Genomic DNA, 26,137 nt, shown 5'->3' with positions numbered 1-26,137 from the left:
CACAAGCTCTGGAATTATAGCTGCAATCTTTTACAGAGATTCAGGCTGCGTATAGCTTACCCTCAGCCTAGACGGCCAAAGCCTGTCTCCTACTTGGGTTTTTTTCTTAAATTCCCATAAGCTTCTTGTACCTTTCCAAGTATGTCCATTACTACAAAGAGGTGTAGAACCTCCACAAGGTTCTCATGCAGGTGCTTGCTTACAAACTAGCCAAACGCACAACTGCTGAGATGCCTACGGCCACATCACCCTGAATGCGCTCAATCTCGTCTGATCTCAGAGGCTAAGCAGGGTCGGGCCTGGTTAGCACCTGGATGGGAGACCGCCTAGGAATACCAGGTTCTGTGCACATTGTTGCTAACACAAACAGCTAAACGCATGAGTGCGGGAAAGCACGTCAGCGGAGGATAACTTCTTTTTATCAGTCCACATATTTGCATAAATTACCTGAGTATTGGAATGTACAAGATGCATGTGGAAGAATATGTAATACACATAGAGATACATGTTTTTTTCTGTTTGTGGTGGACTTGCATAGTCACATGAGAATGCTTGGTCGTTAAGTGCTTATTTGGGCAGAAATGCGTAAAAATCGCATGAATGCCTAAAATCTCATAATTGCCTGTTTGCATAAAGATATGGGGTCGCACAAGAGTGCTTGACCCCACAAGAGTGTTTGCCCAGGGATACTTGCTCACGCAGAAAGGCTTGTTTTCACACAAATGCCTAAATCGAGTGCGCTCGGGTGCATAAAGTTGCGGGATCACACCAGGGTGTTTGATCACACAAGAGTCCTTGGGTCTCTCAAGGGTACTTGTCCGCACAGTGGTGTTACATAGTTAGTAAGGTTGAATAAAGACACCAGTCCACCCAGTTCAACCTGAGTGTGGGTGTGTGTCTACAATTCTCCCTATCCCTGTACACTGTGTCTCATTAAGATGCTCATTTATATTATTATTTATTTAAGGTACCCATATAGCAACGTCAATTTACGCAGCGCTCCACACATACATCGCATCCTACCCTCAAAGAGCCCACAATCCAAGGTACAGCGCACACTTTTTTGTGTTTAAACATATTGTAGAAAATTCATGCTTCCATGAACGCACGCTTCTTTTGAGGCATAAGGCATTAACTCTTGCCACTTACCTTACACATATGGAGAATCGTTTGCATATGTGTTTTCAGAACCTGTCTGCTTTTCACATGGAAACAGCACCTCTTCTTTTTTTTTTTTTATTTTTTATTTATAACAGGCAAGGGGGTCCACCTGGACCGACACAATACAGTACACAGTAGATCCTCATCAAACAGAGTTGCATAACACACTTATATGTTACAGTGAGCATAGTTATTGAAATGTAAACATAGACATCTTGGTATGCACAATTATATAGTTGTCAAATAACATTCTTATTTACTGTGCAACATTACTGAGGTAATCATTGTAGTGTGTGCATGCTAATGACTGAAAGCTTTCTACTTTGGTGGAAGACCCATGTGTTTCCTGATTCTTGGTGTGTTAAGTTAGTACGGCCATATGGGCTCCCTCCCTTCTTTTTCCTGTTTTCAAGAGTTGTAGAGGTGTCCTAAGATTAGGAAGAGAGAAAGAGGATGGATAGTGGGATGAAGGGGAAGGGGGTGAGTGGAATATTCCTTGCGATCATGGATTGAATAGAGTAGGTGTTAAGGTTAAAGTACAGCTGTGATTCTATCTATCCTGTAAGCATAATTCAGTAATTGAATTTGTCATGTGGAGGTTCAGTGAGCTGATGATGTTTCTCGTAGAGCCTGGCCCTCGCTTGAGTATATGAACATGTTCCACAACTGCCATGTTTTGGAGAATTTTTCTTGTCTGTTTTGTGCAGTATGAATGAGGTCTTCCATTTTTTAAATTTCTTCTACTTTTTTGATCCATAGATCTATGGTTGGTGGAATTGGGGACTTCCAATGTAAAGGGATGCAGGCTTTAGCTGCGTCTAGATGTCAGATCACAGACTTTTTGTATGTCTTTGTGGGAATATTCGATGCATGTAAGAGGAAGAATGCTGGGTCGTCATTAATAGTATAATCTGTGAATTTCTGTATTGTCCTCCGTATTGTTTGCCAAAAATTCGTTAGTTTGGGGCACGACCAGAAAACATGTAGTAGTGTCCCTTTTTCTGTTTGGCATCGCCAACAGAGGTCAGATGTCGTCGGGAAGAATTTGTGTAGCAGTGCTGGGGTTTTGTACCAGTGTGATAGAATTTTGTAATTTGTCTCCTGAGCCTTGGCACATATAGAGGATTTGTGCATAAATCTAAGTATTTGTTGTTTCTTAGTTAAGTTAAAACTGCAATTTAGTACTTTTTCCCATTCAAGTATGCCTGGTGGGACAAAATCTGGTGGGGGTGTATTCAGGAGGCTATAAGTCAGAGAGAGCGTGTGTGGTAGTGTCCCCGGGGTCGAACATAGGTCCTCAAATGTGGTAAGAATATGTACATTCGTGGCGGGTTGGATGGTTTTAAAGAAATGGCTCAACTGAAGCGCCCTCAGGAAGTCCAGTCTGAACGGGCCTATGGGATCAGTAAGTTCTGTGGTTGTTTTCAATCTTCCTCCAGTGCTAAAGTGGGAGGCTTGGTAGAGACCCGACTTAAACAGATTCCCAAAGACCACATCCCGCAAGCCTGGTGTAAACAGCACCTCTTCTGGTTGGCGGGCTTGCCCTTGTGGTTTGCCACCATGCTCAAGTCTTTTATAAACTGCTAAGGCCCACCTCTAGCGGGTCTAAAGGGCTCAGGGTATAACTGTAATGGCATACCAAGGTAGTCTGCTGCCGATAGATCAGTCGGTAGCATGGCTGGACCTAAGTGTGTCCAGCATGGTCTTTTTAGCCCCTAAGGAGGCTGGAGTATTTAGGGACATAGCCCAAAGCAGGGTATCTTTTACCCGAATCAATGGCCAATACCATAAAGATTTGGCCCAAGTGGGCAAAGGGATAGACCTCCCATTTCCTTTATATGAAGTTGTTCGGGAAGATGGTGGCCTCATTTAAGGCTGTTAATTTCTCCCAGTTTTCACTCAACGCCATTACTGAACAGCATACTGTCTACTTGGAGCAAGAGGATCTAAGCCTTAGTTTTTTCCCAGGCGCCTGACGTTAGACGTACGTAAGAGCCTCAGCTGGTGGTTGCTAGCCAAAAGTCTACAGGAAAATCCTTTATTCCAGTCACCAGGAAAGTGGCAACTACAGATACCAGCCTTATAGGCTGGGGTGCAGGCCTAGAAGAGCTTTTCGCTCCAAGGAAAGTGGTCCAAACCGAAAAGTTGCTGCCCGTCAATATTCTGGAGATTCAGTACATTTGGCCCTCAGGGCCTGGACTTGCATGTCACAAGGCTGTCCTGTCCGGATACAATCCGACAATGCTACAGCAGTGACCTATATCAATCAAGCAGGCACCAGGAGTCCGAATGCCCAGAGAGGGGTGAACCATTTTTTTGTTTGGACAGAGAGGCATGTTCCTTGCCCATCTGCAGCCTTCATTCCAAGGATGGAAATTTGGCAGGCGGATTATCTAAGCCGCCAGCAGATGTGGCCAGGAGTATGGTCTCTACACCCCTCCATATTTCAGGCTATATGCCAGAAATGGGGTACCCTGGATGTAGATCTTCTAGCCTCCAGGTTCAACATGAAGCTGGACGATTTTTTGTCAAGAACAAAGGGTCCACTAGCATGCGGAACAGATGCATTAATAATTCCTTGGGATCAGTTCTCTCTGGCCTAGGTGTTTTCTCTGGTTCCGCTCCTTCTTCACAGGATTGGAGCGGGGAAGTAACCGGTTATTCTGGTGGCTCCAGCCTAGCCCAGAAGGCCTTGGTATACAGGAATCGTAAAGATGGCGGTAGGAAGGCTGTGAATTCTTCCACTACTCCCAGACCTGCTCTCGCAGGGACTAGTATTCCATCCTTTCTTACGGAATCTAAATTGGATGGTTTGACTGTTGATACCTACATCCTGAAAAAAGTTGTGGGCTTTTGGGCTCAGTTCGCTCTACTCTGGTTAATGCTAGAGGGCCGGCCTCCAGGCTCGTCTATCACAGAGCCTGGAAGGCGTATGTTTCCTGGCGTGAATCCAGGGGTTGGCATCCTCAAAAGGTATGCCAGTGGCAGAAGTCTTGCCTTTCTACAGTTAGAAATTAAACTGGCCTTGAGCACATCAAGGGTCAGTTCTCGGCCTTATCAATATTTATTTTTTTTTTTAGAGGCCATTCACCTCTCATTCCTTAGTCTGGGCTTTTTATCCGAGGGGTGTCGCGTTTAATTCCGCCAGTTGAGTCTCCCTTGTGTCCGTGGGATTTGAATGGTCTGTTTTTTTACAAAAACAGCCTTCTGAACCAATATGCCACATTCCTTTGGTTCTTTTGACCAGAAGATGGAGTTTCTGGTTGTCATATCCTCTGTTAGAGGGGTATCAGAATTAACAGCTTTTTGCTGCCTAAGGTGGTATAAGGATTTCATCTGAACCAAGATGTTGTCCTACCGACCTTGTACGGGTCCGCATTCTGCGGAAGAACGGTTGTTACACTCTCTTGATGTAGTAAGAGCAGTCAAGGTCTGAAAGCGGTTGCTCCGATACGAAAAGCTGATGCTTTGTTTGTGTGGTCAGAAGGTCCTAGAAAGGGCCAAGCAGCGTCGAAATCCACTATCTCTGAGTAGATTTGGCAGGTTATTGTTCAAGCTTATGGTTTCAATTGAGAGCGCACTCGATTAGAGCACTAAGTGCTTCATGGGCAGTGCTTCACCAGGCCTCCTTGGCTCAGATCTGCAAGGCTGCAACTTGGTCTTCCATCCATACATTCACCAAATTCTTTCGGGTGAATGTGAAAGGGCATGAGGTTACTGCCTTCGGGCGCAGTGTGCTGCAGGCAGCAGTATAGGTCCTCACGTCCGATGGCGGTCTGCTTGCGGCTTCACTGCCCGTTTCCTACTGCGCATGCGCGAGTCGCGCAGCGCTTTGTGAATGGCCTTGTTGATTTCTGGGACACACACATGTCCCAGAAGAAAACAGGGCATCTTGCCGAAGAGGAGAACAGCGCCGCGGAATAGGAAGAGGCAGATTAGGAAGACTGCCTAGCAACAGGGGTTTCTGGTAAGTAAAAAAAAAATTTTTTTCCACATTTTTTTATATATTTTTTTGAGAATCTTAATGTAATTTTTTATTTTAGGGTGGACCTCCGCTTTAAATTGGTCCTTTAGTGATTGACAGACGCCTATTGCAGCGACTGCAGGCTGAGTAACGGCACCTGCCAAGGAAAAAGTAGATTTTAACCACTTACTGACCGGCCACTGTATATATACGTCATTTCTTTGAAGGTGGATATCTCGGTAACGGCAGCAGCTGCTGCCACAACCGAGGTATCCATATTTAGGGCCGGCGGTTCTGTGTACGATAATGGTGGTCTCTGCGGCAGATTCGCCGCAAAATCACCGTTATCGGCGTGGGAGGGGTGCCACCCCCCTCCCGTCGCTCTCCCGCGCCCTCCGCCGCTTACCGGAGCCGTCGGTAGCGGCGGAGGCGATCGGGACCTGTCACGTCCGTGGTATGGAGAAGAGTGAGGGGAAGATGCATTTAAGTCCAAATATGAGATCTGAGGACTTTTTGACCCCAGATCTCATATTTAAGAGGTCCTGTTTACATTCCTTGTAATAGGAATAAAAGTGATCCAAATTTTTTTCTTTTTTAAACAGTGAAAAAATAAACAAAAAAAAAATGTTTTAAAGCGCCCCGTCCCGAAGAAGCACCAAGAAGTGAACGCATACGTGAGTAGTGCCCACATATGAAAACGGCGGTCAAACTACACATGTGAGGTATCGCCACGACCAGTAGAGCGAGAGCAATAATTCTAGCCCTAGACCTCCTCTGTAACTCAAAACATGCAACCTATAGAATTTTTTAAATGTCGCCTATGGAGACTTTTAAGGGTAAAAGTTTGACGCCATTCCACGAGCGGGCGCAATTTTCAAGCGTGACATGTTAAGTATCAATTTACTTCGCGTAACATTATCTTTCACAATATAAAAAAAATTTGGCTAACTTTACTGTTGTCTCATTTTTTTTATTCAAAAAAGTGAATTTTTTCCAAAAAAAGTGCGCTTATAAGACCGCTGCGCAAATACGGTGCGAAAAGAAGTATTGCATTGACCGCCATTTTATTCTCTAGGGTGTTAGAAAAAAAAAAAAACAATATATAATGTTTGGGGGTTCTAAGTAATTTTCTAGCAAAAAAACCTGTTTTAAACATGTAAACACCTAAAATCCAAAACAAGGCTAGTCCTTAAGTGGTTAACAGGGATTCCAACTTTTTATCTGTTGGATCCTTAAGCATTTGTGCATCGTCTACAGGACAAGTTAGGCCTTTTTTCACACTGGAAATCGCAGGTCGTCAACTGCTGGTAATTTTTTTTTGGAGAATTTCTCCTCCAGGGGATAGAGAATTGAAAATCTCTTAGGAGGGAGAAAATGCTTATCCGGGTGATCCCATTCAGCAAAAATAAGATGTTCTAGTAATGCATGTGCAGGAAACGCATGCATAGGCTGAGAAGGTTTTAAGGAACCCAAGGTAGAAACCGAGCTTTCAGGGGACTGCTTTAAGGGCAGCATGAAAGTGGAACGAACCATCTCCGTAAGAGTTTGTATCAGCAATTTCTCAGATTGAGAGGCTGAAAAAGGTTCATCTACCGTTGTTTCCTCCACAGAGGAATCATCAGTTTGTTTTTACTCCTGATCGACTGAGGGCAACACCTCATCCTGAGCCCACTGTTCCCCTTGCAAAGGTTCTGAATTGGGGGAGGCGGATCTAGCACGCTTCCTATCCATTTGGATGGAGGATGCAATTAAAGCTGCTAATCTTCCTTCCAGACCCTGCAGGGAGGAGGAAATTACACCTTCAGTCACGTATACAGGGGCTGAGATGTGAGAAGCAGCTGCACCATCAATTTGTTCCAATGGCTCACCATAACTGGTAATTCAGGCGAGGATGACATCGTGGAAATGTGACTCGAGATCCTAGCGCCTGGGGGTGAAACCTTTACTTTTTTGGTGGGCATAGTCCTAAGCACAAAAACATATAGTCATGACATTTAAAGTCACTATAAAGTTCAGCCTAGTGGTGGGAAAAAAAAAGTGTTCTTCTTGTATTAGGAATGCCAGTTTACAACCCTCACGTGTCCCACAGCTCCTGTGTACCTGTGTGCAGGCTGCTTGTTTCCTCCTTGACAGCCGAGGAGAGACTGTCACAGCTGTAATTTTATCTGTTTTGCCTGCCGCACCGGCGAGGGGGGGTGATGTAAGGGGGGGTGGTACACCGCTGATGTCCCCCTAATCTCTGGTCCCTTCAGGGGGGAAAAAAGAAAACATTTGAAAGAATTCTTTTACCCGAGAGGAATTTTCCTGCATGTGCTGCTGCGGCCACACCAAACATATAAAAGCTATAGTTATATAATGGACATGGGATGAAAGTGCACACTCTCAGGTTTAATTTGACGGTGTGCATCCAAATCGGAGGAAGGGTTTAGCAATTACAGCTCTTAAGAATAGCCATGCCCCCTTTTTTAAGGGACCAAAAGTAATTGGACAATTGAATCAAAAGCTGTTTCATGGGCAGGTGTGGGCTACTACTTCGTTATTTCTTCATCCATTAAGCAGGTAAATTGTCTGGAGTTGATTCTAAGTGTGGTATTTGCATTTGGAATCTATTGCTGTGAACCTACATCATGGGTTCATAGAAGCTGTCAATGCAAGTGAAACAGGCCATTGTAAGGCTTCAAAAACTAAACAAATCCATCAGAGAGATGGAAGCAACATTAGGAGTGGACAAATCAACAGTTTGGTACATTCTGAGGAAAGAAGAATGCACTGGTGTGCTCCGCAACATAAAAAGGCCTGGACGCCCATGGAAGACCACAGTGGCGGATGATAGCAGGATCCTCTCTATGGTAAAGAAAAACCCATTCAACATTCAAACAAGTGAAGGACACTCTCCAGGAGGTGGGCGTATCATTGTCAAAGTCTACAATCAAGAGAAGACTTCACAAGAGCAAATACAGAGGGTTCACCACAAGGTACAAACCATTTATAAGCCTGAAGAATAGAAAAGCCAGATGAGACTTTGCCAAAAGACATCTATTAAAGCCAGACCAGTTCTGAAAAAGCATTCTTTGGACGGAATGCTAAAATAATCTTAAACTAAGATTAATCTGTACAGGAATGACGGGAGGAAAAAAAGTGTGGAGAAGGCTTGGAACAGCTCATGATCCAAAGCACACCACGTCATCTGGCACCGGGTCATTGGTGTTTATTGATGATGTGACAGAAGACAGAAGCAGCCGGATGAATTCTGTAGTGTTTAGAGATATACTGTCAGCCCAGATTCAGCCAAATGCAGCAAATGTTATTGGATGGCGCTTCACAGTACACAGGGATAATGATACAAAACACACTGCAAGTGCAAGCCAGGAGCTTTTGAAGGAAAAGAACCAATCATGATCTCAACCAAAATGAGCATGCATTTCACTTGCTGAAGGCAAAACTGAAGGCAGAAAGACCCACAAACAAAGAACAACTGAAGACAGCTGCAGTTAGAGCCTGGCAAAGCATCAGAAAGGAGGAAACCCAGTCTCTGGTAATGTCCATGGGTTCCAGACTTCAGGCAGTCATTGCCTGTAAAGGATTCTCAAATTATTAAAATGAACATTTTATTTATGATTATATTCACTTGTCCAATTACATTTGAGCCCCTGAAAATGGGGGGACTGTGTTCAAAAATGGTTGCAGTTCCTAAAATTTGTACTTGATATTTATGTTCAACCCCTTGAATTAAAGCTCAAAGTCTGCACTTCAAATTCATTTGGATTGTTTTGTTTTAATTTTATTCTGGTGGCATACAGAGCCAAAAGTACAGAAATTATGTCTGTGTCCAAATATATATGGACCTAACTGTACATAGGTGTTTTCAATACCCAAGTTTTTTCCCTTACCTTATTCCCGCCACAGGATTTACTGAATTAACAGACAATCCAACCTTCACCCATCACGGCAGGCTGCGTTTAGCAAACCTTCAAGGACCGGGTCCCTAGATATCGGGGTTCCAACTTCCTTGGCACTGTAAAGCACCCCACCAGGAAAGCTAGGTAATGTAGCAAGACCAAAACCCTGGGTTCTTGGGGTCCAGCCCTACAAAGAGAGGCGTTACAGGCAAAAACCTTGTGCTTCGGATACGTGGCCCCAGATACCATCCTTTTAGGCCTCAATGGCACTTTGGCTGGATCTGGTCTATGGAGACTATTTAAATCCAGCATGGATCCCTCCTGGAGCTCCTCAGAGCACATCTTCACTCATGACCAACACCTTAGACACTGGCGAAAAAACTGATGCGCTCCTGGAAGGAGGAGGGGTTATATAGGGAGTGAACTTCCTGGATTGGGTATAACCAGTGTCCATCACCTGAAGGTGGCCTATAACCCATTAAGTAATTACTTAAGGCTCTGTGTCCCATGATGTACGATAAAGAAATAGAAAAAAAGCAGGAAAATAATAATTTAATGGCGAAGAATAGGGAGTTAATTAAGGCTGATTAGAGTAAATTAAGGGTTATTAAGTGGTTAAACAGAGGACATTTGTTCATCCCTTTGATCTGCAGATGAAGACACAGAAATATACAAAAAGAATGTTTCTTTTTATTTTAGTGTTTCAGGGCTGAGCAATGTTGGTAATAAACATTGCCAGCTGCTTTTTTTTTTTTCTGACAGCTCCAGTTACCGGACTTCTTTAACACTGGGGAGACCCACTGACAGCTCAAAGAGCTGAGCCTGAAAGTATCGGTTTCAAGTATCGGTGCATTTGCACGAGTACCAATACTTGTGCAAATTCTCGGTATATGCACCGATACTAGTATCGGTGCAACCCTAATGTAAAGATCAACTTATGGGGGGGGGGGGGGGCGTGTCCGGATGTAGTGGAAACAAGACGTGTTCCAGAGGAGCTCTACCGATCCTGAATGCATCCTGCCATAAAAAACACCTATTGAGCCTCCAACTGCTCCCTCGCTGCTGCCAAGCACCATCTGAAACAGGACCAGTGGGTATTGTGGAGCCCGGCTGACTGATAGAGCTTCTGCAGGCCCTCGGTTGGCTCCACACTCCAGATGCGGTCCGTCGTCTTGAGGCCTACGGAGCCTCTGCAATCCCCGAGCTCGGGTGCCGCGATCTGCGGGAGGAGAGCCGCCGCACTCCACACGCCAGTGCTATCTGTCCGTGGGAGGAAGCGGGACTCAGAGGGGACACCAAGGAACACCGGAGGAACCACAGAGGCCCTCGGTTGGCTCTACACACCGGCCGCCATCTTGAGGCCTACGGAGCATCCGCAATCCCTGAGCTCAGGTGCCGCGATCCGCGGGAGGTGAGCCGCTGCACGGCCCGTGAGAAGAAGCGAGACTGAGAGGGGGCAAGGAAGAACATCAGAGGAACCAAAGAGGCCGATTCCGAGCACCCGCGGCCTACGGGACTGACCACAACCTCCATACTAAGGTACCTGTCCTTGGGGGTGGTGTCTGGCTGCAGGTCTGAACGGCCGAACCTAAGCCGAGCGCTGCCCGACACTAAAGTTTACCCCATCCAGCAGTGGAGGGCATCTGGTCATGAGAAGAGGCAGGTCCGGTTCCGGGAAAACAGGTGGGCATACCCCTAAAGCATCCTCACAGCGGAGGTCACAAGCCTCGGTAGGCCTGTCCAGCTGCACGCACATGGCGTCTCAGACCATCCCCACAGATCCGGGATCGGAAGAGGATCGCTTCAAAGCCCTTATGATGACTATCTCTGGATGTCAGAACACCTTAATGGCCAAAATTGACACCCTGCAAATGGACTTTGGGATAATGCATAGGGATATGGACAAGATGCGGGATCGCATGAACGAGCAGGGTATTGGTGACTCAGAGGACACCGTTCGGGACAACCGGGCCTCCATCCATACTCTATAAGCCAACGTAAAGATTCTCGAATCGCGGGCTGAGGTCAGTGAGAATCGCAGCCGTAGGAACAATTTACGGCTGGTGGGCCTGCCGGAGGGCTCTGAGGGTCAGGACCCTACGGCTTTTACGAAGACCCTGCTTCGCACCTTACTTCCACAAGCCCCATTCTCTCTGCACTTTGTAGTTGAACGAGCGCACAGGATGCCGCCTGTGCGGGGCCCACCTGGGGCCCCACCGCGTACCTTCATCTTTCGGCTGTTAAATTTCCGTGACAGAGACTTGGCCCTCAGGGCGGCCCGGAAGATCCCGGAGCTTCGTTTCGAAAATACTAAGATTGTGATGTTTCCAGTTGACTCCATCGACACCCAGCGGCTCCGCAGAACCTTCGACCACGTCAAGGCACAGCTCCGTCTGAAAGGCCTAAAGTACCACATGTTGTTCCCGGCTCGCCTTAGAGTGATCGATACTTCACCTCGCCGGCGGAGGCCTCCCGCTGGCTGGATACCTTGCCCCAGGCTCGGAGGGGGCAGTAGTAGTATCTACAGGAGTGCTTGTGCAACTGAACGGTGATGCATCCTAGTGCCTTAGATATGATTCTTCTTAATATGGATGCCCGTCATCATCAACGCCTGCCGAGATGTACGTTTTCTTTATTTTTATATTTTATGCCCCCCCCCCTTTGCTCCCACAGCTTCAATGCCACTCCCCCCCCCCCCTTTCTCTGCTCTGTCTCACTGGAATGTGCCTGTTGGGGATGGCGAAGCTGCGGTAGTGGACAGTTCTCTCCTGTTTTTTACCCCCAGAGCACCGCTGGGATCTATATAGCTGATTTATCTTCTATCCCCTTTGTGTACTTTGATGCTATGGCAGAATAGTCACACTATACATTTTGATTGAGAGGAATGTTGATCGATGGAGGAGGACGATACCCTACCGGGCCTTATATAAAAGGTCAATGGGTTGTATATCACTGGTCTGACTAAAGTATGTGCCCCTAGCTGCAGCTAGGTGTTTTATTTTTATTTTTCTAGTTCACAGTTTGCATGGATCCCTATTATGTCTTTTTATCCTCAGGACACGGGTGGATGTCTCTGGACTGCACCGAACTCTGACCGCCCCTGTGTGTGTTTGGTGGTTGTCCGGGGGTTGTCTCTCTGCCTCATAGGAGACTTTCCTAGGTCTTAATGGGTCTTGTTTTGGGTATATGCACGCTGAGTTCCACAGCGGTTGTGCGGGGTGGGAGGGGCTTGGGTTTATATGTTAGAAACCTTTACACGTTTTTGATTAATTTTTTTTTCCCCTTTTTTTCATTTTTTCTGTTGACCTTTTTTAAATTTGTGTTTGTACGCAGTGTATTCTGTTGGACGCCCCACCAGCCCCTTGTTGGGTATACTGGCTGGTTGTCCAATATTTCAATGTGGGATGCCTTCCTGTTAGTATTTGTGCTGCTCCCTCTGGATCGGTCTGATGGTTGGTTTCCCTTCAATTATTTACACCCTGGGCTGACATGACCACTCTAAGACTCATTTTATGGAATGTCCGGGGTTTGAATGATAAGATCAAACGCTCCCTGGTGATGGCCTACTTGAAAAAATACACGCCAAATATTGCATACTGCAAGAGGCGCATTTGGTGGGCCGTAGAATCTCTCCCTTAAAAAACCCTGGGTGAGGCACTACCATCACTCCACCTATTCGGGATATGCCCGTGGGGTAAGCGTATTGATTCATAAAATGCTATCCTACACTCTTCTCGACGTTAAGACTGATCCAGAGGGTAGATATGTCCTGTTGCATGTTGTAATTGATAATACTGAAATGCTGATTCTGGGATCATATCTACCTCCACCAGCTAATGTGGCCTTGCTTAAATCTCTGATTCCTATCCTTTCCTCCTATTCCACTGACAATTTAATTTTAACAGGGGACTTTAATATGACTCCCGACCCATCCATGGACAGACTTCCCCCGGGCATCGGCACTGACTCTCCCTTACAGAAATGGGCTTCCCTCTATGATCTGACAGATGTGTGGCAATGGAGATTTCCTGATGAGAAGGCCTTCACCTGCCAATCAGCCTCCCACCACTCGCTGTCAAGGATAGACTTGATGTATGTCAGTGGGGGGATGCTTCCTAGGGTACAGGAGGTGGCCATGCTCCCTAGGGGCATATCAGATCATGCCCCTATGCTCATGTGTCTGCGAACTCAGACCCCTTCAGCGGAGAGACTCTGGTGCCTTTCGCACTACTGGATCTCCAAGGAGGCGGTAGAAGAGGAGATTTCAGACTGTATCTCTGAGTACTGGGTGACCAATGCTGACTCCACTACAATGCCTCTCAGGTGGGACGCCTTTAAAGCTTATGTCCGAGGATGTTACTTAACCGCTATCGCCCAAGCCCGCAATAAGTCTAAGCTGTCGTTAGAGCAGGCAGAAGCTAAGGCTTCAGAACTGGAATCTAACCATATAATGACTCAAAATCCGATTAACCGCATAGATATGCAGGCTGCCTACAGAGAGGTAATGCTTCTCCGGGTGGCTGGAGCCAAAAAACAACAACTGACACAGACGCAGAGCATCTTTGAGCAGGGGGAAAAGACGGGCCGGTTGCTGGCTTGGCTGGCTAAAGAACAGCAGCCCGCTTGAGAGAAACGGATGGCATTGTGATTACAGATCCGGTGCTTATCAATGCCCACTTTGCCTCTTATTATAGCTCCCTTTACTCATCCAGAGCGGACTACTCCAGACCGGAGTTAGACTCCTTTCTGGATCAAATCACCTTCCCAACCCTTACAGAAGAGGCCCGCTCCCATCTAGATAGCACCATTACTCTAGCGGAGGTTAAACTTGCATTGAGTGAACTCCAGGCGGGGAAGACTCCCGGGGTCTATGGCCTTCCGCCCGAATTTTACAGGCAGTATGGGGAGCAATTATTACCCAGGTTACATGAGATGATGGCCAAGGCCTTAGAAACAACCAACCTTCCCGACTCTATGGCGGAGGCGGTTATAGTTGTTATTCCTAAACAAGGCAAGGATCCTGAATTATGTTCATCATATCTCCCCATTTCCCTCTTAAATGCAGATGCGAAGATTCTCACCAAAGTCATGGCTAGACGTCTAAACGAGGTCATTCTTACATTAATACGAGGACCAGACCGGTTTTATGCCGGGCAGGGGGACGGATATTAACCTCCGTAGACGGTATACTGTCCTGGGGGCCGGGGGTGCACTTGGTTGTTTTGACGCAGTGGCCTCCCTGAATGCAGAAAAGGCATTTGACTCGGTAGAGTGGTGTTACCTATGGGAGGCCCTGCATCAATTTGGCTTTGGGCCTAAATTTATTTCTTGGGTGCAGGCCCTGTACGAGTCTCCCAGGGCCAGGGTGCACACTGAAGTGACTCTTTCGCCAACCTTTCGCCTGTATCGGGGTACCAGGCAGGGTTGCCCATTATCCCCTGGCCTCTTTGCACTTGCCATCGAGCCGATGGCTATTCTTCTGTGCTCCTCCCCCCTGGTCAAGGGTATATCACTGGGATTGGTTCAAGAAAAAAATCTCCTTATATGCTGATGATACCCTGCTGTATCTTCGGAATAAAAACAGACTTAGCCTTGATCGACACATTTGGGAGGTTTTCTGGTATCCGGATTAATTGGGGGAAATTGGTGATCTTCCCACTGCACCCAGAGGAAGCTTCTGTGCCACCGAACACTCCCCTCCAGAAAGTTTCGCAATTTAGATACCTGGGAATTGAGATACATAGAAACCTGGCCCAGTTCATCCCTCTTAACCTGGCTCCGGCGATGTCGGCCCGACTCAGAGATGCGCTGCCTGGAGGTCGCTGCCCCTTACTCCGGTTGGAAGGGTCAACCTTATTAAAATGTCGATACTCTTATATATTTTTAGGCAAACCCCGGTACATATCCCACAGGCATTTTTCAATAAGCTTGACAAAATGATCATCTCATTTGTGTGGAATGGCAGCGTCCCTAGAATAGCTACATCGACCCTTCAGTTGCCACTAACGCTGGGAGGCCCGGCTCTGCCGTGCTTTAAGTATTATTGGGCGGCGGCTCTGGTCACAGTAAGATGGTGGCTGTCAGAGAGCCCTGCTAACCCTGCCTCAACTTTGGAGGCGGCGCTGTTGGGGTCTTACTTCCGAGCTGAGAAACCTAATTTACCGGGGACCCAAATCTAACCCAAACATTACTCCTTCAATGAGAACCACACTTAAAGTATGGGAGACTGTCCAAACCAAGACCCAGAGGTCTAAACAGCTGGTCCCCTAGGACTCCGTTATGGGGGAACCCGCGGTTACCACACTTCCAGACGATCCCCGACCCGGTACTATGGGCACGTTACGACGTTACAGTATTAGCTGACATAACTTCCCCAACAGGTTTGATTTGATTTGATGAGTTGAAACGCCAGAAGGGCTTACCTAACAGTGTGTTTTTCAGGTACCAATAGCTCCGACACGCCTATCGCTCCCAATTTCCCACACCCCCGGTGCTGGTGACCACTGGCATTGAACGCCTATTGAGCACGCCAGAGGAGACTAAGCCCCTTTCTGCTTTATACTCTACTCTGGCCGTACTAGATACATCCAGGGTCTCACAGCTGTTCCTGGTGTGGCAGAGAGATGTACCATCGCTGGCGGATGATGACTGGGAGGAGGGCATTCAGCAGTACCTCCCTCTGGTGATATCCGCCCGTGACCAGTTTTTTCAGCTTAAATTTTTGCATAGAGCATACTTCTCACCACAACATCTAGCTAGGATATATCCGAACACCAGCCCGATTTGTACTAAATGCTCTTTAGAGGAAGGATCGTTCTTTCATATGGTCTGGTCATGTCACTATGTACAGGCCTTTTGGAGGGGAGTAGTGGTCGTAATCAATTCTGTCAGCAAGTTATCGTTACCGTGTGATCCAATCCCACTGTTGCTGGGAATAGTGGATAATTTACCGGCCCCACAATCCAAGAAGATATTTGTGTTTTACACAGTCTTTTAGAAAGGCAATCCTGCTTAGGAGGAAGGGGACTGAACCACCGACGGTACAACAGTGGAAAAAGCTCATTAACAATGCTCTCCCACTATACAAATTGACATACCTAGGCCGCAATTGTCCGAAAAAATTTACTAAAATATGGGGCTCTTGGGTGCGTGAAGAACAATTGACCCTTGACTAAGAATGGAGACCCGAGGACACCCACCCTGAACCCTTTGAGGCTCTAGACGGCTCAGTTTGAATAGGTGAGGTCACGACCTTATGAAGGAATCCCTTATACATCTTAGCTTTAGGACTTCTAAATCAGGGAGACCGTTTTTTGCATATTAATGAACAGACTGATATTGCACAGGCATAGGCATCTTATCCCCCCTTTCGGAAAGGATGAAGGAGTTCCCAATTCCTCTTCCCCCCTCCCCATCCCCAACTTGATGCTTCTACTCTGGTTATTAATATTTGACTACTAGAAGGTTAATGATTAATACCCACATCTGCTGTGTTTGATTTCACTGCGTATTGTATGTACATTATTTTAGTTTCTCCCTCTTTTTTTTGTTGTGTTTGTTTTTCCCTTACCTTTGTATTATTTCTGTTCTGTTACACTTGCTTTATAAAATTAAAAACTTTCTGTTAAAAAGATCAACTTATGGCACATATTTATTTAACGTGTTTTAATACTTTATTTTGTGAATCGTTTGAATTAAGTATGAATATGGAGGTGGCTTATTAAGCTGTTACATATCCATACTCTACTTCATATCTTTGCAGTCCTACACAATAGTGCTTTACTGCTCCTTCTAATGCCCCGTACACACGGTCGGATTTTCCGACGGAAAATGTGTGATAGGACCGTGTTGTCGAAAATTCCGACCGTGTGTAGGCTCCATCACACATTTTCCATCGGATTTTCCGACACACAAAGTTTGAGAGCAGGATATAAAATTTTCCGACAACAAAATCCGTTGTCAGAAATTCCGATCGTGTGTACACAAATCCGACGGACAAAGTGCCACGCATGCTCAGAAAAAATAAAGAGATGAAAGCTATTGGCCACTGCCCCGTTTATAGTCCCGACGTACGTGTTTTACGTCACCGCGTTCAGAATGATCGGATTTTCCGTCAACTTTGTGTGACTGTGTGTATGCAAGACAAGTTTGAGCCAACATCCGTCTGAAAAAATCCTAGGATTTTGTTGTCGGAATGTCCGAACAAAGTCCGACCGTGTGTACGGAACATTACAATGAAAGTCTATGGGATTGACTTACTAAACGAGTAGAGAATGTGCAGTTTGCAAGTTATTTACTTAAAAGCGGAGGTCCACCCACCACTGCAAAAATTAAAAGTCAGCAGCTACACATACTGCAGCTGCTGGCTTTTAATAATAGGACACTTACCTGTCCTGGAGTGCAGCGATGTCAACTTGTAGACATGCTGCTTTTTATCACAGCGAGCTGGACAGGATCACACAGCACTGTACAGCAGCACAATGCACCGCCCTAATGTACAGCAACATGAAAGCAATTAAAGCAGAAAACAAAAAGGGAGCTGTGTGAAGCGCTGAAATGCACACCATATTGCCCCCTACCGCTGGCTAACTGCAGCCAAAACCGGCAGTTGCTGCACAATAACAGGCAGTTTCCACTGTTCATTGCTGTGTGAACAGGCCTTTATGCCAAAAGAAAAAAAAAAAAGATGTTTTGCTCTGTTTTTAACCACTTCAATACTGGACACTTTTACCCCCCTCCTGCCCAGGCTAATTTTCAGCATTCAGCGCAGTCACACTTTGAATGACAATTCATGCAACACTATACCCATATGACTTTTTTATCACACAAATAGAGCTATCTTTTGGCAGACAATCCAAAGTATTTAGTAAGAGGCATGGTGAGTTTTTTTGAAGTTGTAAAATTTTTCCCACAATTCTTTGCAAAATTAAGATTTTTTTTCACAATATTGTCATATTAACAGGTTATTTCTGTCACATGGCATATGCATACTTGCAACTAAACCCCCAAACACATTCTGCAACTAGTCCCGAGTATGGCGATACCACATGTGTGAGACTTTCACAGCCTGGCCACAGAGAGGCCCAACATGCAGGGAGGGACCACCATCAGCTGTTCTAGGGACATAAACTACACATCTAACTTCTTGACTACCCATTAAACTTTTGAAGGCCCTGGAGCACCAGGACAATGGAATGCCCACAAAATGCCCCATTTTGGAAAGCACCCTAACATATATTCTATGAAGCATAATGAGTCTTTTGAACATATCTTTTTTTTTTTTTGTCGCAATTTTTTGGGAAAATGAAGAAATGTAAAAAAAAAAAAATTGCAGTGCAGTCCAGCGTCATCATGTGGCGGTGAGCAGGGACACTGACTGGGGACAGCATGAAAAAAAAAATTAAATAAAAAGGTTAACCACTTCAGCCCCGGAAGGATTTGCCCCTGTAAAGCGGAGTTCCACCCAGAATTGGAATTTTTGCTGATCCGGTTCCTGCCCCCCCCCCCCCCTCGTCACATTTGGCACCTTTCAGTGGGGAGCAGATACCTGTCTAATCCAGGTATTTGCTCTCACTTCTGGCGAAAGATTGCCGCAGTATCCACGGCGATCAACGCCATGTCTGGCCCCTCCTCTGCCCCCCCCCACTGTCTTCTGGGAGACACACAGGTCCCAGAAGACAGCAGGGACCACTCAGAACAAGCAGTGCTACTCACACATGCACAGTAGGGAACCAGGCTATGAAGCCGCAAGGCTTCACTTCTTGATTCCCTTACTGAAGATGCCGGCGCATTCACCTGGAGCCGAGGGACGGGTCGGCTTTGGGCAAGGACATCGCGGGCGCCCTGGACAGGTAAGTGTCCTTATTTTAAAAGTCGGCAGCTGCAGTATTTGTAGCTGCTGACTTTAAAAAATGTTTTTCATGCTTGAATGATTAGGCCATTTTTTGCTATACGGCATTGCGTCGCTTTAACTGACAATTGCATGGTACGCTGTACCCAAACAAACTGACATCCTTTTTTTCCCCATAAATAGAGCTTTCTTTTGGTGGTATTTGATCACCTCTGCGGTTTTTATTTTTTGCGCTATACTATAACACATTTTCAAAAAAAATGTATACATCATATACATATATATTCTTCTACATATTTTTGGTAAAATCGCAATAGGCATATATTGGTTTGCGTAAAAGTTATAGCATCTACAAAATAGGGGTAGGTTTATGGCATTTTTATTATATTAATATTTTTTACTAGTAATGGCAGCTATCTGTGCTTTTTAGCGGGACTGCGATATTGCGGCGGGCAGATTGGAGACTTGACATTTTTTTTGGGACCACCGACATTTATACAGCGATCAGTGCAGTAAATAGCCACCGATTACTGTGTAAATGTCACCGGCAGGAAAGGGGTTAAAGTGGATGTAAACCCAATGTCATCCTTTCTAAACTACTGCCATAGGGGTTATCTATACGGATATACATGCCTCCTGCATGTATCTTTACCTGTCAAATGTCTCCCCTCTGTCTGTTATGAGACCCGAAAAACTGCATATTCTGTGGGTGGGTCTGTTGTCTGGAGCTCGGTGGGTGGAGTCGTGATGTCAGTAGACTCCCCGCCCACCTCTACACTCCCCTTGTCAATATGCATTTCTCCTGTGTGTTTCTTACACTGAACTTCTGCTATAATCTCTAACATCCAGTGAAAAGACAGGAAAGTAACCACATGACTTCAGCATGCCAAATCATGCTGAGGTGTGGAACAGCCAATCCTCGCAGAGCTGCTGAAGAAAGGAGTGGGGGTGAGAATTAAAAAATAATGCATGTCTTAGGCTAGTGCACGAGATATGTAAATCACCTGTCACTCACAGCAAGGGGGAGGATTTGACAAAGTTTTTCTCTGTTTGTCAAGTTTTATCTCACTAAACAATAAAAGAGGATTGCTCAGAGCTGGATTAACTCTTTGTGGCAAGACTGGGCTCAAATGATAGGAAATCTTATACTGTACATTATGACATAAAAAAAAAAAAAAAAATTTCGGGTTTACATCCACTTTAACGCTAAGGGGCGATCAAGCGGTTAAATGTGTTCCCTAGGTGTGTTCTAACTCTAGAGGGGATGGGCTACCAGGGACATGACAGAGATCACTGTTTCCGATCACTGGTAACAGTAGATCCCTGTCATGTCTCCTGTCAGAATGGGGAATCGCCTTGTTTACAAAGGCCATCTATCTCTGTAATAGGCGATCGCAGGCACATTCCTGCAGCGTGCGCCGCCGCACAGCTACAGCAATTTGCGCAGGAGAGCCGACCTGCCACCGTATAACGATGGCGGCAGATCGGCAAGCGTATAAATCAATTTTCTCATTTTTTTCCCTTTATTTTCATTCCCCCGCCACTTTTTTTAATTTTACATACTGTGACCAGAGCAATACAGTGTTACCATAGAAATAGATTCATTCAGTGTGTATTGTTGTGATTATCTGTGACTGGCCACAGCTAATCACATGGTACATATGGGCTGTGATTGCCCTGGTCTGTACCGTGTAATCACTGTGACCAATCACAGCTAGCAACACAATTGCACACAATAAATGGCATGAATCAAAGCCATTCATTGTGTACAATGGTCTTGTGACCTGCCGTGATTGGCCACAGTGATCACATAGTACTGGCAGTGGGCTGGAACACCGATTAGTCATCAGCTATGTCCAGTGGACACAGCGGGGGACAGATCATGCCGGAGTGCGGCCCATTCTGGGTAGGACGTCATATGAATTCCACCCAGAACAATTTGGCTCCAGCTTAGGCATCATTTTACAATGACTCAAAAATGTATAAAAAGACACCCAGGCAGACTGATAATTAGCTGATATACAGGGTGGTTCAAGGTCAGAACCGTATCCCTGTGCTGGGGCCCTCACCTAAATTAACAGGTGTGGTTCCTTAAAGTGGATGTAAACCCGAAATTTTTTATTTTTTTTTTAAATACTGTAGAGTATAAGATTTCCTATCATTGAGCCCAGTCTTGCCACACAGAGTTAATCCATCTCTGAGCAATCTTCTTATTGTTCAGTGAGAGAAATCTTGACAAACTGAGAAAAACTGTCAAATCCTCCCCCTTGCTGTGAGTGACAGGTGATTTACATCTCGTGCACTAGCCTAAGGGCTCTTTCACACGGGGCAGATCAGTGATGATCCGCCCCGTGAACACCCGCTTGCTCAGCGGGGATCGCTCCGCCGATCCCCGCTGAGCAGGAAGATGACAGGTCCATCGCTGCACGCTGTGCAGCGGCGGACCTGTCAGAGCGCCGCTCTCCCCTATGGGGGGATCGGATGATGACGGACCGTAGTGTCCGTCGTCACCCAATCCGATCCGAAAACGGATGGAAAAGTAGGTTTTTCCTCCGTTACACTTTTCGGATTGGAGCGGGTCGGATGTCAGCGGACATGTCACCGCTGACATCTGACGTTCCATAGGGATGAATGTATGTCCGTTTTTCATCAGAAAACGGAAGGATGAAAAACGGACATACGGATCGTCCGTGTGAAAGAGGCCTAAGAGACATGTAGTATTTTTTAATTCCCTCCCACTCCTTTCTTCAGCAGCTCTGCAAGGATTGGCTGTATCACACCTCAGCATGATTTGGCATGCTGAAGTCATGTGGTTACTTTCCTGTTTTTTCACTGGATGTTAGAGATCATAGCAGAAGTTCAGTTAGAAATACACAGGAGAAAATGCATATTGATAAGGGGAGTGTAGAGGTGGGCGGGGAGTCTACTGACATCACGACTCCACCCACCGAGCTCCAGACAACAGACCCACCTACAGAATCTGCAGTTTTTCAGCTCTCATAACAGACAGAGGGGAGACATTTGACAGGTAAAGATACATGCAGGAGGCATGTATATCCTTATAGATAACCCCTATGGCAGTAGTTTAGAAAGGATGACATTGGGTTTACATCCACTTTAAGGCTGGATTCACACCTGTGCATTTTTAGTGCTTTTTGCATTTTGCAGATTTGCACTACAGTCTATTTAACATGGTTTCCTATGGAACACGTTCTGTAGTGCAAATCTGCAAAATACAAAAAGCACTAAAAATGCATAGGTGTGAATCCAGCCTAAGGTCATGCAAAAAATAAAAAAAAAATGGGTATTGAAGATCACCAAGAAACCTTATTAACCAGGAGATTTTATCCCCTTAATGACCAGAACATTTTTTGCGATTCGGCACTGCGTCATTTTAACTGACAATTGCGCGGTCGTGCAACGTTGTACCCAAACAAAATTAACGTCCTTTTTTCACCCACAAATAGAGCTTTCCTTTGGTAGTAATTGATCACCTCTGCAGTTTTTATTTTTTGCGCTATCAAAAAGAAAAAAAAAAGAAATTATAACACTTATTGCTATATTAAATATGCCAAAAAAAATATTATATTATATATCTATATATATATATATGTGTGTCTCATAGTTTAGGCCGATATGTATTCTTCTACATATTTTTGGTTGGCCGACGTGGTACAGATGGTGGCAGACGCCCCCTGGCGACTGCCGGTGTGGGAGGACCTCCTGTCCCAGGGACCGATATTCCACCCTGCTTTACCTTCTCTGGCTTTGACGGCCTGGGTATTGAAAACCAGGTGCTGAGAGACCGGGGGTTGCCGGTTTGTGATTCCCACCATGTTGAGGGCACGTAAGTCCACTTCACGGAGGATTTATCATCGCACCTGGAAGGCTTACATTTCTTTGTGGCGGTGGGGTGGCATCAGCGCTCCTATTCGGTGTCTAAGATCCTTGTATTCCTGCAGCATGGGGTTAATCAGAATCTGGCTTTGAGCACTATCAAGAGGCAAATATCTCTGGTTATCTTTTTTCAGCAGCCGTTGGCTGCTGACTCGGTGCATACCTTTGTTCAAGGGGTTTGGCACGTGGCTCCCCCGGTATGCTCTCCACTGTCTCTGTGGGATCTAAACCTGGTGCTCTCGGTACTTCAGAAGTCCCTGTTCAAGAACATTAGGGAGATCTCCTTACTCAGGCTCTCTCAGAAGGTTGTCTCTCTAGTGGCTATTACGTCCACTCAGCGAGTTTCTGAGCTGGCGACCTTGTCGTGTAGGTCTCCCTACTTGGTTCTCTAAAAGGATAAGGCGGTGTCCGCATCCCTCGTTTCTCCCTAAGGTGGCATCTGCCTTTTATCTAAACGAGGAGATTGTCCTTCCTTTCTTGTGTCCTCGACCGTCTCACCCCAAGGAGGTCGCCTTGCACTCTTTGGATGTGGTTCGGGCTCTCCGTGTGTATATGTCGGCTACGGCTCCTTTTCAGAAGTCAGATTCGCTGTTTGTAAATGTGGATGGCCCAAGGAAGGGCCTGACAGGCCTCTTCGGCCACGATTTCTCGTTGGATCAGACAGACTATTGTCCAGGCTTATTGCCATTAGGGTGCGGGTGCCCCCTTTCCCGTCATGGTGCTTTCTACCAGGGCGATTAGTGCTTCCTGGGCCTTCCAACATCAAGCGTCTGTTTCTTAAGTGTGTAAGGCAGCTACCTGGTCGTCCATGCACACTTTCACCAAGTTACACAGGGTGGATGTTTGTGCATCTTCGGATGCATGTTTCGGCCGCAAAGTTTTTGCAGGCGGGCGTCTGAGGTTTTGCCTCTCCTTACAGGGGGTTCGGTTTGGGTGGAGGTTATTTTTCCTTTTTTTCTGTGTTCCCACCCCTCGTTGTGGCACTGCTTTGGGACGTCCCTAGGGTCAAGAATGGAAGTGCTGTGTCTGTCAATGAATGAAGAAGAAAACTGGATTTTTTTTTTTACTCGCTGTAAAATCCCTTTCTGAGTTAATTGATGGACACAGCACCCACCCCTCCTGTTTGTGTTTGTACTGCTTTGTAACGAACTGAGCTGCCTGTAGCAGAGTGGGGGGGGGTTAATACCAGTAAGGACTGCCCTTAAGCGGTGCTGTGCTTGTTCTTTTTTTCTGCCTAGTCCTACTCCTGATGGTGGTGATATAACCCTAAGGTCAAGAATGGAAGTGCTGGGTCTGTCTCAGAGAAAGGGATTTTACGGTGAGTAGAAAAAAAATCCTGTTTTTTTCAATTTTTTAAAGTAAAAAATAAACCCAGTAGTGATTAAATACCACCAAAAGAAAGCTCTATTTGTGAGAAAAAATGATAAAAAATTAATTCGGAATTGTCAAAGTGTGACATTGCTGAAAATTGGCCTGGGCAGGAAGGGGGTGAAAGTGCCTTGTAGGCAAGTGGTTATGGAGGATTTGTGAAAAAAAACCCTTATGCTTAAAGCTCAAAGAAGGCCACAAAAACTCAATAAAAACGTGCACAAGAGCACAAAAAAAGAAGTACAAGCTTCTTTAAGCTGAAAGCTGTTTTATTTAGTTGCAGTGTGCATGAGCCCTTAGCAGGATCCTCATCCTAACTGATGTGATTTGGATCCAACATTACAGGAAGATTACCCAGGCATTCCCTGAGGTTGCCTTGAAGTTACATTGCTATAATCTTTTTATAAGGGCTATAGACTGGAGGACTTCTGAATAAATAGTTGTGGAATGAATCATCTGCGTTTCTATTATTCCTTATAAGGAAATTTGCTTTGATATACGAGTGCTTTGGATTACAAGCACGTTTCCGGAACAAATTATGCTTGCAATTCAAGGTTTTACTGTATTACACTTTTCTTTTTGGGTTTAATACAGCTTTAAGCAGTGTGATCCTTGTAGGCTCTATCATTATTCAAACATAGGGGAGAAAAATGGGATCGCTAGTTTAGAAACATATAAAAGTTTATAACTCAAAATGCATGTCTCAGACCTACAGTATCTCACAAAAGTGAGTACACCCCTCACATTTTTGTAAATATTTTATTATATCTTTTCATGTGACAACACTGAAGAAATTACACTTTGCTACAAGGTAAAGTAGTGAGTGCACAGCTTGTACAACAGTGTAAATTTGCTGTCCCTTCAAAAAGAAATCTACAAAGCCATTAATGTCTAAACCTCTGCAAACAAAAGTGAGTACACCCCTAAGTGAAAATGTCCAAATTGGGCGCAAAGTGTCAATATTTTGTGTGGCCACCATTTTCCAGCACTGCCTTAACCCTCTTGGGCATGGAGTTCACATGTTGCCACTGGAGTCCTCTTTCACTCCTCCATGACGACATCACGAAGCTGGTGGATGCTAGAGACCTTGCGCGCCTCCACCTTCCATTTGAGGATGCCCCACAGATGCTCAATAGGGTTTAGGTTTGGAGACATGCTTGGCCAGTCAATCACCTTTACCCTCAGCATCTTTAGCAAGGCAGTGGTCGTCTTGGAGGTGTGTTTGGGGTTCTTATGTTGGAATACTGCCCTGCGGTCCAGTCTCTGAAGGGAGGGGATCATGCTCTGCTTCAGTATGTCACAGTACATGTTGGCATTCATGGTTCCCTCAACGAACTGTAGCTTCCCAGTGCTGGCAGCACTCATGCAGCCCCAGACCATGACACTCCCACCACCATGCTTGACTGTAAGCAAGACACACTTGTCTTTGTACTCCTCACCTGGTTGCCGCCACACAGGCTTGACACCATGTGAACCAAATAAGTTTATCTTGGTCTCAACAGGCCACAGGACATGGTTCCAGTAATCCATGTCCTTAGCTTGCTTGTCTTCAGTAAACAGTTTGCAGGCTTTCTTGTGCATCATCTTTAGAAGGGGCTTCCTTCTGGGATGATAGCCATGCAGACGAATTTGGTGCAGTGTGCGGCGTATAGTCTGAGCACTGACAGGCTGACCCCCCAACCCCTTCAACCCCTGCAGCAATGCTGGCAGCACTTACACGTCCATTTCCCAAAGACAACCTCTGGATAGGATGCTGAGCATGTGCACTCAACTTCTTTGGTCGACCATGGTGAGGCCTGTTCTGAGTGGAACCTGTCTTGTTAAACAAGTGTATGGTCTTGGCCACCGTGCTGCAGCTCAGCTTCAGGGTCTTGGCAATCTTCTTATAGCCTAGGCCATCTTTATGTAGAGCAACAATTCTTTTTTTTCTGATCCTCAGAGAGTTCTTTGCCATGAGGTGCCATGTTGAACTTCCAGTGACCAGTATGAGAGAGTGAG

General features: G+C 45.8%; 1 protein-coding gene across 1 annotated transcript in view; it reads right to left on the bottom strand.

The window, feature by feature from the left end:
- The window catches only part of PCSK4 (proprotein convertase subtilisin/kexin type 4), a 208,281-nt gene that overhangs the window by 18,268 nt on the left and 163,876 nt on the right, over positions 1-26,137 (bottom strand). The window lies entirely within an intron of this gene.

Source organism: Aquarana catesbeiana, linkage group LG01, assembly GCF_042186555.1.
Source record: "Aquarana catesbeiana isolate 2022-GZ linkage group LG01, ASM4218655v1, whole genome shotgun sequence".
Lineage (NCBI taxonomy): Eukaryota > Metazoa > Chordata > Amphibia > Anura > Ranidae > Aquarana > Aquarana catesbeiana.
This window is presented reverse-complemented; position numbering and strand designations above follow the sequence as displayed.